The sequence below is a fragment of the Dendrobates tinctorius genome, unplaced genomic scaffold (assembly GCF_039654945.1).
Source record: "Dendrobates tinctorius isolate UK_male_01 unplaced genomic scaffold, ASM3965494v1 ptg000203l, whole genome shotgun sequence".
NCBI lineage: Eukaryota > Metazoa > Chordata > Amphibia > Anura > Dendrobatidae > Dendrobates > Dendrobates tinctorius.
In genome coordinates, this window is record NW_027361870.1 from 4,499,295 (window position 1) to 4,511,980 (window position 12,686).

Sequence of the window (12,686 nt, forward strand, 5' to 3'; positions counted from 1 at the left end):
TGAGAATACAAGCCCCAGCGGTCGGCTTTAGCTTGGTTGGTTATCAAAATGGGGGGGAACTCTAAACTTTTTAAAAATTATTTATTTAAATGATTTAAAAAACCATGGCGATTCCTCTATTTTGATAAACAGCCAAGATAAAGCATAAAGTTGACAGCTGGGGGCTGAAGCCCACAGCTGTTGATTTTACCTGCATCGTTTATTAAAAATAGAGAGGACCACATGTCTTTTTTTTTTTTTTTTTTTACACAGTGTGCGCCGGTATATCACATCCATGCCAATACTGTGATTGAGTTGGAAGTGCCCACACAATAAAGCCTGTTGGTTGGCTGCGCTGTAGCTTTTCAACAACATTTGTTCGGGTTGCCAAACCCGAACAGTAACCCAGACTTCCATGAGAAGTCCGTATTCGGAGTCTGTGCACGGACTCCTAACTTTACCATTCGGGTTCGCCCATCTCTAGCCATGATTCAACCATATGCACTTTTATTTTAGCATCACAGTCTGCAATACACTAGTCCTCACATTCCAATATATTATGGGAATCTTAAATTTAAACTTAATACTAAAATATTTGCCCTTAATTATGTAGAGAATTCTTATGTGTGAAATAATGTTAAGCACAAAAATTAAACTCTGTCAATGGAAAGGTAAGATTTACAGTGGGGCAAAAAAGTATTTAGTCAGTCAGCAATAGTGCAAGTTCCACCACTTAAAAAGATGAGAGGCGTCTGTAATTTACATCATAGGTAGACCTCAACTATGGGAGACAAACTGAGAAAAAAAAATCCAGAAAATCACATTGTCTGTTTTTTTTTCATTTTATTTGCATATTATGGTGGAAAATAAGTATTTGGTCAGAAACAAGCAATCAAGATTTCTCGCTCTCACAGACCTGTAACTTCTTCTTTAAGATTCTCCTCTTTCCTCCACTCATTACCTGTAGTAATGGCACCTGTTTAAACTTGTTATCAGTATAAAAAGACACCTGTGCACACCCTCAAACAGTCTGACTCCAAACTCCACTATGGTGAAGACCAAAGAGCTGTCAAAGGACACCAGAAACAAAATTGTAGCCCTGCACCAGGCTGGGAAGACTGAATCTGCAATAGCCAACCAGCTTGGAGTGAAGAAATCAACTGTGGGAGCAATAATTAGAAAATGGAAGACATACAAGACCACTGATAATCTCCCTCGATCTGGTGCTCCACGCAAAATCCCACCCCGTGGGGTCAGAATGATCACAAGAACGGTGAGCAAAAATCCCAGAACCACGCGGGGGGACCTAGTGAATGAACTGCAGAGAGCTGGGACCAATGTAACAAGGCCTACCATAAGTAACACACTACGCCACCATGGACTCAGATCCTGCAGTGCCAGACGTGTCCCACTGCTTAAGCCTGTACATGTCCGGGCCCATCTGAAGTTTGCTAGAGAGCATTTGGATGATCCAGAGGAGTTTTGGGAGAATGTCCTATGGTCTGATGAAACCAAACAGGAACTGTTTGGTAGAAACACAACTTGTCGTGTTTGGAGGAAAAAGAATACTGAGCTGCATACATCAAACACCATACCTACTGTAAAGCATGGTGGTGGAAACATCATGCTTTGGGGCTGTTTCTCTGCAAAGGGGCCAGGACGACTGATCCGGGTACATGAAAGAATGAATGGGGCCATGTATCGTGAGATTTTGAGTGCAAACCTCCTTCCATCAGCAAGGGCATTGAAGATGAAACGTGGCTGGGTCTTTCAACATGACAATGATCCAAAGCACACCGCCAGGGCAACGAAGGAGTGGCTTCGTAAGAAGCATTTCAAGGTCCTGGAGTGGCCTAGCCAGTCTCCAGATCTCAACCCTATAGAAAACCTTTGGAGGGAGTTGAAAGTCCGTGTTGCCAAGCGAAAAGCCAAAAACATCACTGCTCTAGAGGAGATCTGCATGGAGGAATGGGCCAACATACCAACAACAGTGTGTGGCAACCTTGTGAAGACTTACAGAAAATGTTTGACCTCTGTCATTGCCAACAAAGGATATATCACAAAGTATTGAGATGAAATTTTGTTTCTGACCAAATACTTATTTTCCACCATAATATGCAAATAAAATGAAAAAAAAACAGACAATGTGATTTTCTGGATTTTTTTTTCTCAGTTTGTCTCCCATAGTTGAGGTCTACCTATGATGTAAATTACAGACGCCTCTCATCTTTTTAAGTGGTGGAACTTGCACTATTGCTGACTGACTAAATACTTTTTTGCCCCACTGTATTTATCAGAGACACCGCACTGAACTTGCTCACTGAGCCAGTGCGCGTGTCCTGAGTAAAGCGAAAGCGTGCTCAAAGCTACCTGTGGAGCGGGCAGCAACCGAATAGATGTGTACTTCAGAGCCGCAGGACATGAAGCACGTGATTGCTAGAGGCGTGGCCTAAACTCCACAGAGCTAGGAGCTGCAAGACAATTCCTAGCAGAGTAACTGCGAGACAAAGTTACCAAGGGGCATAGACAGGGAGAATAGTCAGGACGTAGCCAATGAGTCACCCACAGAGATAGCTGCAAGGCACAAGAGGGGCGAGCAGAGAGTAGTCAGGTCACAGGCAATGAGTCATACACAGATAGCTGCAAGGTACAAGAGGGGCGAGCAGAGAGTAGTCAGGTCACAGGCAATGAGTCATACACAGATAATAACACAGTACAAAATCAACAGGCAAACTCACAACGGGAAACAGAATCGGGTCAGAACCATATAAACAAGCTATAGCAATATACAGGCACACGGGGGTCAGCACACTAGGCCAAAGGCAAAAGTATAACTGGCAGGGATTGAAGCTACCCAGAGGTTTATGAAGCTCTCCCAGAACCAGAAAGAGGCCACAATCATTAACCCCAAGTGTGCAGGTCAAAACCTGCAAAGAGCTCCAGACATTAACCCCCGGTGTGCAGCTCAAAAACCTGCATTGGGATCATGACAATACCCCCCTCTCAACGGGGGGCCTCTGGACCCCCAGGCTTCCCCGGGTACTTGGCATGGAACGCCCAAACCAGGCGATCCGCATGTACCGAACGAGCAGGGACCCATGAGCGCTCTTCTGGTCCTTATCCCTTCCAGTGGACCAGGTACTGCAAAGAGCGGCGCACCCGCCGAGAGTCCACAATATGTCCGACCTCATACTCCAATTGACCCTCCACCAGCACTGGAGGAACAACAGTCTCAGAGTTCTCTTTGACAGATCCTGCTGGTTTCAACAGAGACTTATGGAACACTTTAGATATTTTTAAGGAGGCGGGGAGACGCAACCTATATGCCACAGGGTTAACTATCTCCATAATCTCGTACGGACCAATGAACTTTGGTCCCAACTTAACTGATGGTACCTTTAAGTTGATGTTACGCGGGGAGAGCCAAATCTTCTCTCCCACCTGAAACATGTCTCCCGAGGCTCTCTTTTTGTCCGCAAAATATTTGTATCTCCCCTGGGCCCGAGAGATATTATGCCGGACTTCAGCCCAGAGGTTTTTTAACCGTTGAACGGACCCCTCTGCTCCTGGACAACCGGAATCCACCCGAGAAAACTCCCCAAAATGCGGATTAAAGCCATAGTTAATCAGGAATGGGGACATGTTGGTGGACTGACTCACCCGGTTGTTAAAAGCAAATTCAGCCAACGGTAACGCATCACACCAATCCTCCTGTCTGGCGGAGGTCAGACACCTGAGAATTTGTTCCAGGGATTGATTGGTGCGTTCCGTCTGACCATTGCTCTCCGGGTGATATGCTGACGAGAAGGAGAGTGAGATACCCAATTTCATACAGAACGCCCTCCAAAATTTGGCCACAAACTGCACACCTCTGTCAGACACAACATTCAGGGGTACCCCATGCAATCGGACCACATGCTGCACAAACAACCTTGACAATGTTTCTGCTGAAGGTAATGCTGCCAAGGGAATGAAATGGGCCTGTTTAGAAAACCTGTCCACCACCACCCAGATCACGGTATTGCCCCTGGAAGGTGGAAGACCGGTAATAAAATCCATGGAAAGATGAGTCCATGGCCTATCAGGAACCGGTAAAGGTATGAGTTCCCCAGCCGGTCGGTTATGCGAGCTTTTGGAACGGGCACACATGCCACAAGCAGAAACAAATTCCTTGACATCGGACCTTAATGAAGGCCACCAAAAACCCCTGGTTACTGCCTCTCTAGTGGCCGTGATACCTGGATGAGCACTCAGCCTAGAATCATGAAACTCTTGCAGTAGTCCAGGCCGCAATGAATCTGGAACAAACAGTTTATCGCTTGGCCTGGTTGCCGGAGCTAGGGCCTGAGCCCTTAGGATTTCTTGTTCCAACTCAGTTGAGACCCCCGCCACTACCACTCCTGGGGGAAGAATGGAGGACGGCGGGTCAGGGGGAGACACTGGATCAAAACTTCTGGACAGGGCATCCGCTTTAACATTTTTGGATCCCGGTCGAAAAGTAATTGAGAACTGAAATCGTGAAAAAAAAAGTGACCAACGGGCCTGTCTAGGAGTAAGCCTCTTAGCAGATTCAAGGTATGCCAAATTTTTGTGATCCGTGACAACGGTGATAGGGTGAGCCGCCCCTTCCAAAAAGTGCCTCCATTCCTCAAATGCCAGCTTGACCGCAAGAAGTTCTCTATTGCCTACATCATAGTTTTTCTCAGCTGAAGAGAACTTCTTGGAGATGAAGGCACAGGGTTTGAGATTGGTAAGGGTGGCCGGACCCTGGGACAGCACAGCCCCCACCCCCACTTCAGAAGCATCCACCTCCACAATGAATGGTTTGGACGGGTCAGGTTGCACCAACACCGGGGCAGACATAAAACATTTCTTAATTGCTGAGAAGGATTCCTTAGCGAGTACAGACCAATTTTTTACATCAGCTCCCTTCTGGGTAAGATCCGTGAGTGGTTTAACCACTTGTGAGAAACCTTTAATGAATCTCTGTTAATAGTTCGCAAATCCTAAGAAGCGCCGGAGCCCCTTGAGATCTCGAGGCTGAACCCAGTCAGCAATCGCCAGCACCTTCTTAGGATCCATACGAAACCCCTCACAGGACACAATCAACCCCAAAAAAGACAACTCCTGTACAAAAAACGAACATTTTTCCAATTTGGCAAACAATTGGTTCTCCCTGAGTCTCTGGAGAACAGTCTTTAGATGTTGCAAGTGAGATTGACTGTCCGGGGAATACACCAAAATATCATCCAAATAAATAATAACAAAACGGCCTATCAGATCAGAAAACACAACATTGATGAAATTTTGGAAAATAGCAGGTGCATTAGTTAACCCAAATGGCATTACCAGGTTCTCGAAGAGTCCCTCTGATGTGAGGAATGCCGTTTTCCACTCGTCCCTTCCCGAACACTTATCAGATTGTAGGCCCCCCGCAGATCCAACTTGGAGAACCATTGGGCCCCAGCTAACTGGTTACATAAGTATGGGATGAGGGGAAGCGGGTAAGAGTTCCTAACCGTTATCTTGTTCAGTTCCCGAAAGTCGAGGCACGGCCGCAAACCACCATCTTTTTTCTTCACAAAGAAGAATCCTGCTGCCACAGGTGACACAGAAGGCCTGATATGCCCTTTGCGGAGACTCTCAGCTATGTACTCCTTCATGGCTTGGCGCTCAGGCCCAGACAAATTGAACAATCGAGCCTTAGGTAACTTGGCTCCGGGTACTAAATCAATGGCACAATCATAGGGTCTATGTGGTGGCAGCGCCTCATCCTCACTTTCGGAAAAAACGTCTTCGAAATCTTTCAGGTACTCCGGAATACCTTCCAGATCGACAGACGACACAGATACTGATTTAACAGCGTTAACAAGATGTCCCCGGTTACCACATTTACTATTGCATCCCCATTGAGTGATTTCCCCTGTAACCCAATCAATGGTAGGATTATGGCGTTGAAGCCAAGGCATCCCCAGTACCAATCCTGCAGGCAAGTTATCTACCACCAGACAACTTAGTTTCTCCACATGAGTGGAACCCACTTTTAGAGAAAAAAGTTCAGACCTGCAACAGATACCGTCTTGGGTAAGAGGAGATGAGTCAATTGCCACAAGTTTAACAGGATCGTGAGGCCTGACTGTCCCTATCTTATAAAGAGTCATAACCTTGGTATCAATCAGGTTCACAGCCGAACCACAGTCAATAAAAGCAGTAGTCTGAACAGGACCATAACCAAGTTCCAGTTCTACCTGCAGCACCATTATTGCACATGAGGAAAATTGTACCTGAAGGTCTGGGTAGCCTCCTCGATTACTACCCAGACCTAGTCGTTTCCCGCCATCTTGGAGGATGACGGACAGGAGGGGCAGTCCTTCTTCCAATGTCCAGATTTCCCACAATAGAAGCACAACTGCTTTTCCCGGCGGCGTCTTCTTTCCTTTCCCTCACAGGTGACAGCGTTCACCTCCATAGCCATAGGAAGAGTCTGGGTCTCATCTCCACTGAAGAATAAGGGCGTTTCCCATTGCATAATGCCTCTAGCCCACAGCCTGCGATCCATGCGAACCGCTTGGACCATGGCATCCTCCAGGGAGTCAGGCGGACAATCAAGTGCCAAAGCATCCTTCAGACGTTCACACAGGCCTCTGTGGAACAGCCCCCGAAGGGCGGCATCTCTCCAGGAAATCTCCGCTGCCCAACGTCTGAATTCAGTACAGAACCATTCGGCCGAGTGCTCCCCCTGACAGACACTCATCACTTTGTCCTCAGCCAACCGCACTCTATCAGGCTCATCATAAATAAGCCCTAAGGCTTCAAAAAATGCATCCACAGACATTATCTCAGGGGCAGAAGAGGAAAGCGAGAATGCCCAGGCTTGTGGGGACCCCCTAAGCAGGGACATCACCACCCCACCCTCTGTTTCTCATCCCCAGAGGAGCGGGGTCTCAAAGAAAAAAAAAGCTTACAGCACTCCTTAAATGCCCTGAAATCATCCTTGTTACCAGAAAATATATCTGGCAATTTAACCGGGGATTCAGGTGGGACTAAAATGACATCTCTATTCCCCACCTGCTGGAAGCCAGCGGAAAGTACCCCCTGAACTGAGTCCTCAACCCGCCATTGGGACTGGGCCAGAGCTTGGTGTTCCAAACTAAGCTTCTGCAATGACTCAGTCAAGCTTTTCACCTGCTCAGATAAAGCACATATTGGGTCCATGCTGCAGAAGTGAGAAGAGGAAAAAAAAATTGTAGGCCAGTTATAATGTCAGAGACACCGCACTGAACTTGCTCACTGAGCCAGTGCGCGTGTCCTGAGTAAAGCGAAAGCGTGCTCAAAGCTACCTGTGGAGCGGGCAGCAACCGAATAGATGTGTACTTCAGAGCCGCAGGACCTGAAGCACGTGATTGCTAGAGGCGTGGCCTAAACTCCACAGAGCTAGGAGCTGCAAGACAATTCCTAGCAGAGTAACTGCGAGACAAAGTTACCAAGGGGCATAGACAGGGAGAATAGTCAGGACGTAGCCAATGAGTCACACACAGAGATAGCTGCAAGGTACAAGAGGGGCGAGCAGAGAGTAGTCAGGTCACAGGCAATGAGTCATACACAGATAGCTGCAAGGTACAAGAGGGGCGAGCAGAGAGTAGTCAGGTCACAGGCAATGAGTCATACACAGATAATAACACAGTACAAAATCAACAGGCAAACTCACAACGGGAAACAGAATCGGGTCAGAACCATATAAACAAGCTATAGCAATATACAGGCACACGGGGGTCAGCACACTAGGCCAAAGGCAAAAGTATAACTGGCAGGGATTGAAGCTACCCAGAGGTTTATGAAGCTCTCCCAGAACCAGAAAGAGGCCACAATCATTAACCCCAAGTGTGCAGGTCAAAACCTGCACAGAGCTCCAGACATTAACCCCCGGTGTGCAGCTCAAAAACCTGCATTGGGATCATGACAATTTACTCCATCTCTCACTCATGACACTTTTATTTTATTTATTGAGGACTTTGCATAAAGTGGATAAGAACTGGCAACACTTCAAGTGTTTCCTCTATTAGTTTTGCTGTGCCGGTGCTAGAGATGAGCAAATTTATTTGAGTGGACTACTTGCTAGAGATGGGGTGCACCTTACGAAAACTGGCAAACATGTATTTGGAAGTTGTTATAAGGGGAGCTTTAAACTAGAACAATGCAGGAAGGGAAGCAAAAGGTCAGAAAAAGCCACACACCTGACAAATGATATTGAGAACTCTGCTATTAGAAATGGGAGGAAAGAACAAAGGCAAAAAAATCTAAATAATAAAAATATTGGAGAAAGAGAAATCAATCACAAACTAAAATGTTTCTATACTAATGCACAAAGCATGGACAACAAACAAGGAGAATTGGAACTATTAACACAGGAAAAGAAATATGATGTCATTGGAATCACAGAAACTTGATGGGACAATACACATGATTGGAATACAAGGCTAGAAGGATACAACTTATTTGCAAGAAACAGACTTCATAAACGAGGAGGAGGTGTCGCATTGTATGTTAGAAACGTGTATATCTGCACAGAGATCCAAGCTTCAGAGACTGGGAGTTCTGTGGAAACTGTTTGGGTAAGAATATAAGGACAGAACAATGGAAAGAACACCATTGTAGGCATTTACTACAGGCCGCCTGTGCAAGCTGAAGATATGGATGACCTCTTTATGCATCAAATGGCAGAGTTCTCCAAAAAATATGACATAGTTGTCATGGGAGATTTCAACTATCCAGACATTTGTTGGGATTCTCTCTCAGGCAAAACTAACAGGTGAAGGAAATTCTTATCCTCTCTTGCTGACAACTTTATCTTCCAAAAGGTAGGGGAGAAAACAAGGTGAACTGCTACCTTGGATCTAATCCTTATAAACAGGGAGGAAATGGTTGAGGAGGTAAAAGTGGATGGGACCCTAGGAGGAAGCGACCATGCTATTTTAGAATTTTGGATAACTAGAGCAGGAAGACCTGTGAAGACTCAGACGTCAAGGTTAGATTTCAGAGAGGCATATTTTAAGGGATTCAGAAAGAGAATTGGAGGGATCCAATGGCTGGATATCCTTAAGGACAAAAATGTCCAGGAAGGATGGGAAATCTTGAAAAATGAATTTCTCAATGCACAATCGTTAACAATTCCGAAAAGAGGGAAAAATAGAAATCATTTAAGGAAACCAGGATGGATGAACACAGAACTTAAGCACATGCTAAAAAGGAAGAAAGAAATATTTATAAAATGGAAAGAGGGAGGCATATCTAAAGAAGAATATAATGCTTTCTGTAGAACCTGCAGGGCAGGAATCAGATTATCTAAAGCTGACAATGAATTGAGGCTTGCAACAGACGTCAAAAGCAATAATAAAGGATTTTGGGGATATGCCAAAAGTAAAAGAAAAGTCAAAGATGCTATAGGATTTTTACAGGATGAAAATGATGAAATGGTAAGACAGGATGTTGAGAAGGCCGAACTTTTAAATTCCTATTTTGCATCTGTTTTTTCTCAGAAATTAAATGTAACATCAACTATTCTTCACTGTCCTATTAAGGAAATAGAAGAATCAAGGATATATATAAACAGAAAGATAGTGAGGAAACACTTAGCTAACCTAAATGAATTCAAGTCTCCAGGTCCAGATGAATTACACCACAGAGTATTGAAGGAGATAGCAGAAGGAATTTTTGAACCGCTTTCCATAATCTTTGAAAATTCGTGGAGAACAGGAGAAGTCCCAGAAGACTGGAGAAGAGCAAATGTTGTTCCTATCTTCAAAAAGGGGAAGAAGGTGGACTCAGGCAACTATAGGCCAGTGAGTCTGACTTCTATACCAGGAAAGATCTTTGAACAAATTATTAAACAACATGTATGTCAGTACCTGGATAAGAATGAAGTGATTAAACAGAGTCAGCATGGGTTTGTAACTAATAAGTCATGTCAGACTAACTTAATTTCCTTCTATGACAGAATCACTGATTGGATGGATCAGGGAAAAGCTGTAGATATAGTATATCTTGACTTCAGCAAATCATTTGACAAAGTATCTCATACAATCCTTATTGAAAAAATGACTAAGTATGGAATGGACAAGGCAACTGTTAGGTGGATTCATAACTGGCTTAGTGATCGGACCCGAAGAGTGGTCGTAAATGGCTGCACATCCAGTTGGAAGAATGTCTCAAGTGGGGTACACAGGGCTCTGTCCTGGGCCCTGTATTGTTCAACATCTTTATCAACAATTTAGATAAAGGAATTGAGGGTAAACTGATTAAATTTGCTGTTTACACAAAGCTAGGAGGGATAGCTAATACTAGAGAAGACTCAAAAAGATATAAATAAACTGGAGCAGTGGGCAGCATCTAGCAGAATGGCATGGAAAATGCAAAGTACTACATCTGGGCAATAAAAATGAAAAAAACATATACAGAATGGGAGGAATAGGGCTAAGCAACAGCACATGTGAAAAAGACTTGGGTATATTAATAGATCACAGACTGAATATGAGTCAACAGTGTGATGCAGCAGCAAAAAAGGCAAATGCAATTCTAGGATGTATTAACAGAAGCATACAGTCTAGATAACATGAAGTCATTATTGCCCTCTATTCCTCTTTGGTCAGACCTCATCTGGAATACTGTGTCCAGTTTTGGGCGCCACATTTTAAAAAAGACATCAACAAACTGGAGCAAGTTCAGAAAAGAGCGACCAGAATGGTGACCGGTCTGCAAACCCTGTCTTATGAGGAAAGGTTGCAGGATTTGGGAATGTTTAGCTTGCAAAAGAGAAGACTGAGAGGAGACCTAATAACTGTCTACAAATATCTCAAGAGCTGTCACATTGCAGAAGGATCATCTTTATTCTCATTTGCACAAGGAAAGACTAGAAGCAATGGGATGAAACTGAATGGGAGGAGACACAGATTAGATATTAGAAAAAACTTTTTGACAGGGGTACGTGCACACGCTGCGGAATGGGGTGCGGATTTGGCCGCACGGATTTTGTAAAATCCGCAGGTAAATCTGCAGGTCACAAGACCTGCGGTTTTACCTGCGGAATGGCCTGCGGTTTTGCCCTCCGGTTTTTCATCTCCACAATGGAGAAGATGGCGAACCGCAGCGGAATCCACAGAAAGAATTGACATGTCAATTCTTTCTGTGGTTTTGAAACCGCAGAAAAACCGCGCGGAAAAACCTGCACCGTCTGCACTGCGGTTTTTAATATCCATAGGATATTATGGTACTGTACACTGCAACAAAAACTGCTGCGGATCCGCAGCGGCCAAATCCGCTGTGGAACCGCAGCAGAATCCGCAGCATGTGCACACCCCCTAGAGTGATCAATGAGTGGAACAGGCTGCCATGAGAGGTGGTAAGTTCTCCTTCAATAGAAGTCTTCAAACAGAAGCTGGACAGATATCTGTCTGGAATGATTTAGCGAATCCTTCTTTGAGCAGGGGGTTGGACCAGATGGCCCAGGAGGTCCCTTCCAACTCTACGATTCTATGATTCTATGATTCTTCTTAAATTTTGCAAAAATCCACACTCTGAAGAATCGAAGAATTTTTAGAATTTACATTGATAATTTTTCAAAATGTTGGACAAATGTTGCTGTTATCTTGCTGAATAGTAGAGAACCTGCAAAAGGTTAAAAAGAAAAATCAAGCATTCACCTCATTGTCCACCTCTCCAGGCTGTCCTTGCTTCTCCCGGTAAGCTATCCAGTTCTCCATGCCTCTATCACACCGAATCTCTGGCCTAGTATTCACTGTAGACTGTGACTTCTGGTTGCGAGCAGGCCTCTGAGGTGACTGTGCATGCTCAGTGACCTATGGAGTCTGCTCATGGATGAAATTTCTGGCCTAGAGTGAACACCGAGTTGTAGATGTGGTGTGACTAACGAGTGTAGAACTGGACAGTTCGCAGGAAGCAGCTTTAGCGGCTGGAGAGGTGAGTTTATTTTTTCCATCCAGTTTTCACCACATTCTTCGCTCTCTGCTAAGGCCCTATCTCACATAGCGAAATCGCTAGCGAGATCGCTAATGTGTCACCGTTTTTGTGACACAACACCGATCTCGTCTGAGATCTCGCTACATGTGACACGCAGAAGCGACCGGCCCCCTGCTGTATATCGCTGATCGTGCAGGAATGTCCTGGGCCATTTTTTCGTCATCGTCACGCTGGCCAGTGCGCATCGCTGTGTTTGATCGCTGGATCGTTGCTGCATCGCTGAAGAGATCTGCCTGTTTGGCAGCTTACTAGTGATCATTTAGTGATGCACCAGCGATCCCTACGGTCACATCATTGTCAGGATCGCTGGTGCATTGCTAAGTGAAACGGGACCCCTGCTCACTTGGACTCTTTGGTCCTCTAGTGCTGCACCAGACTTTTGGGTAACATGGCGCCTATGAAGTTTTGTGCAGTCACATAGGAGGTCAAAATTGCACATCATGACATTGTAGATCTCCCAAGTGTATGCACAGAACCCTTCTGAGCTCCATGACACCAGGAAGTCTGGCTCAGAGCGACAGGATCAAAGTTTCCAATGTGACTGGCCGAGGAACAGAAGATGTGGTGAGTACCAGACTACTGGCAGTGGCAGTGAGTAGCAGAAAGGCCGAAGAGGTGAGCGGAGAGGGGAATATAATGATTTTTGTTATTTTTTAACTTTTCTATATCATTTT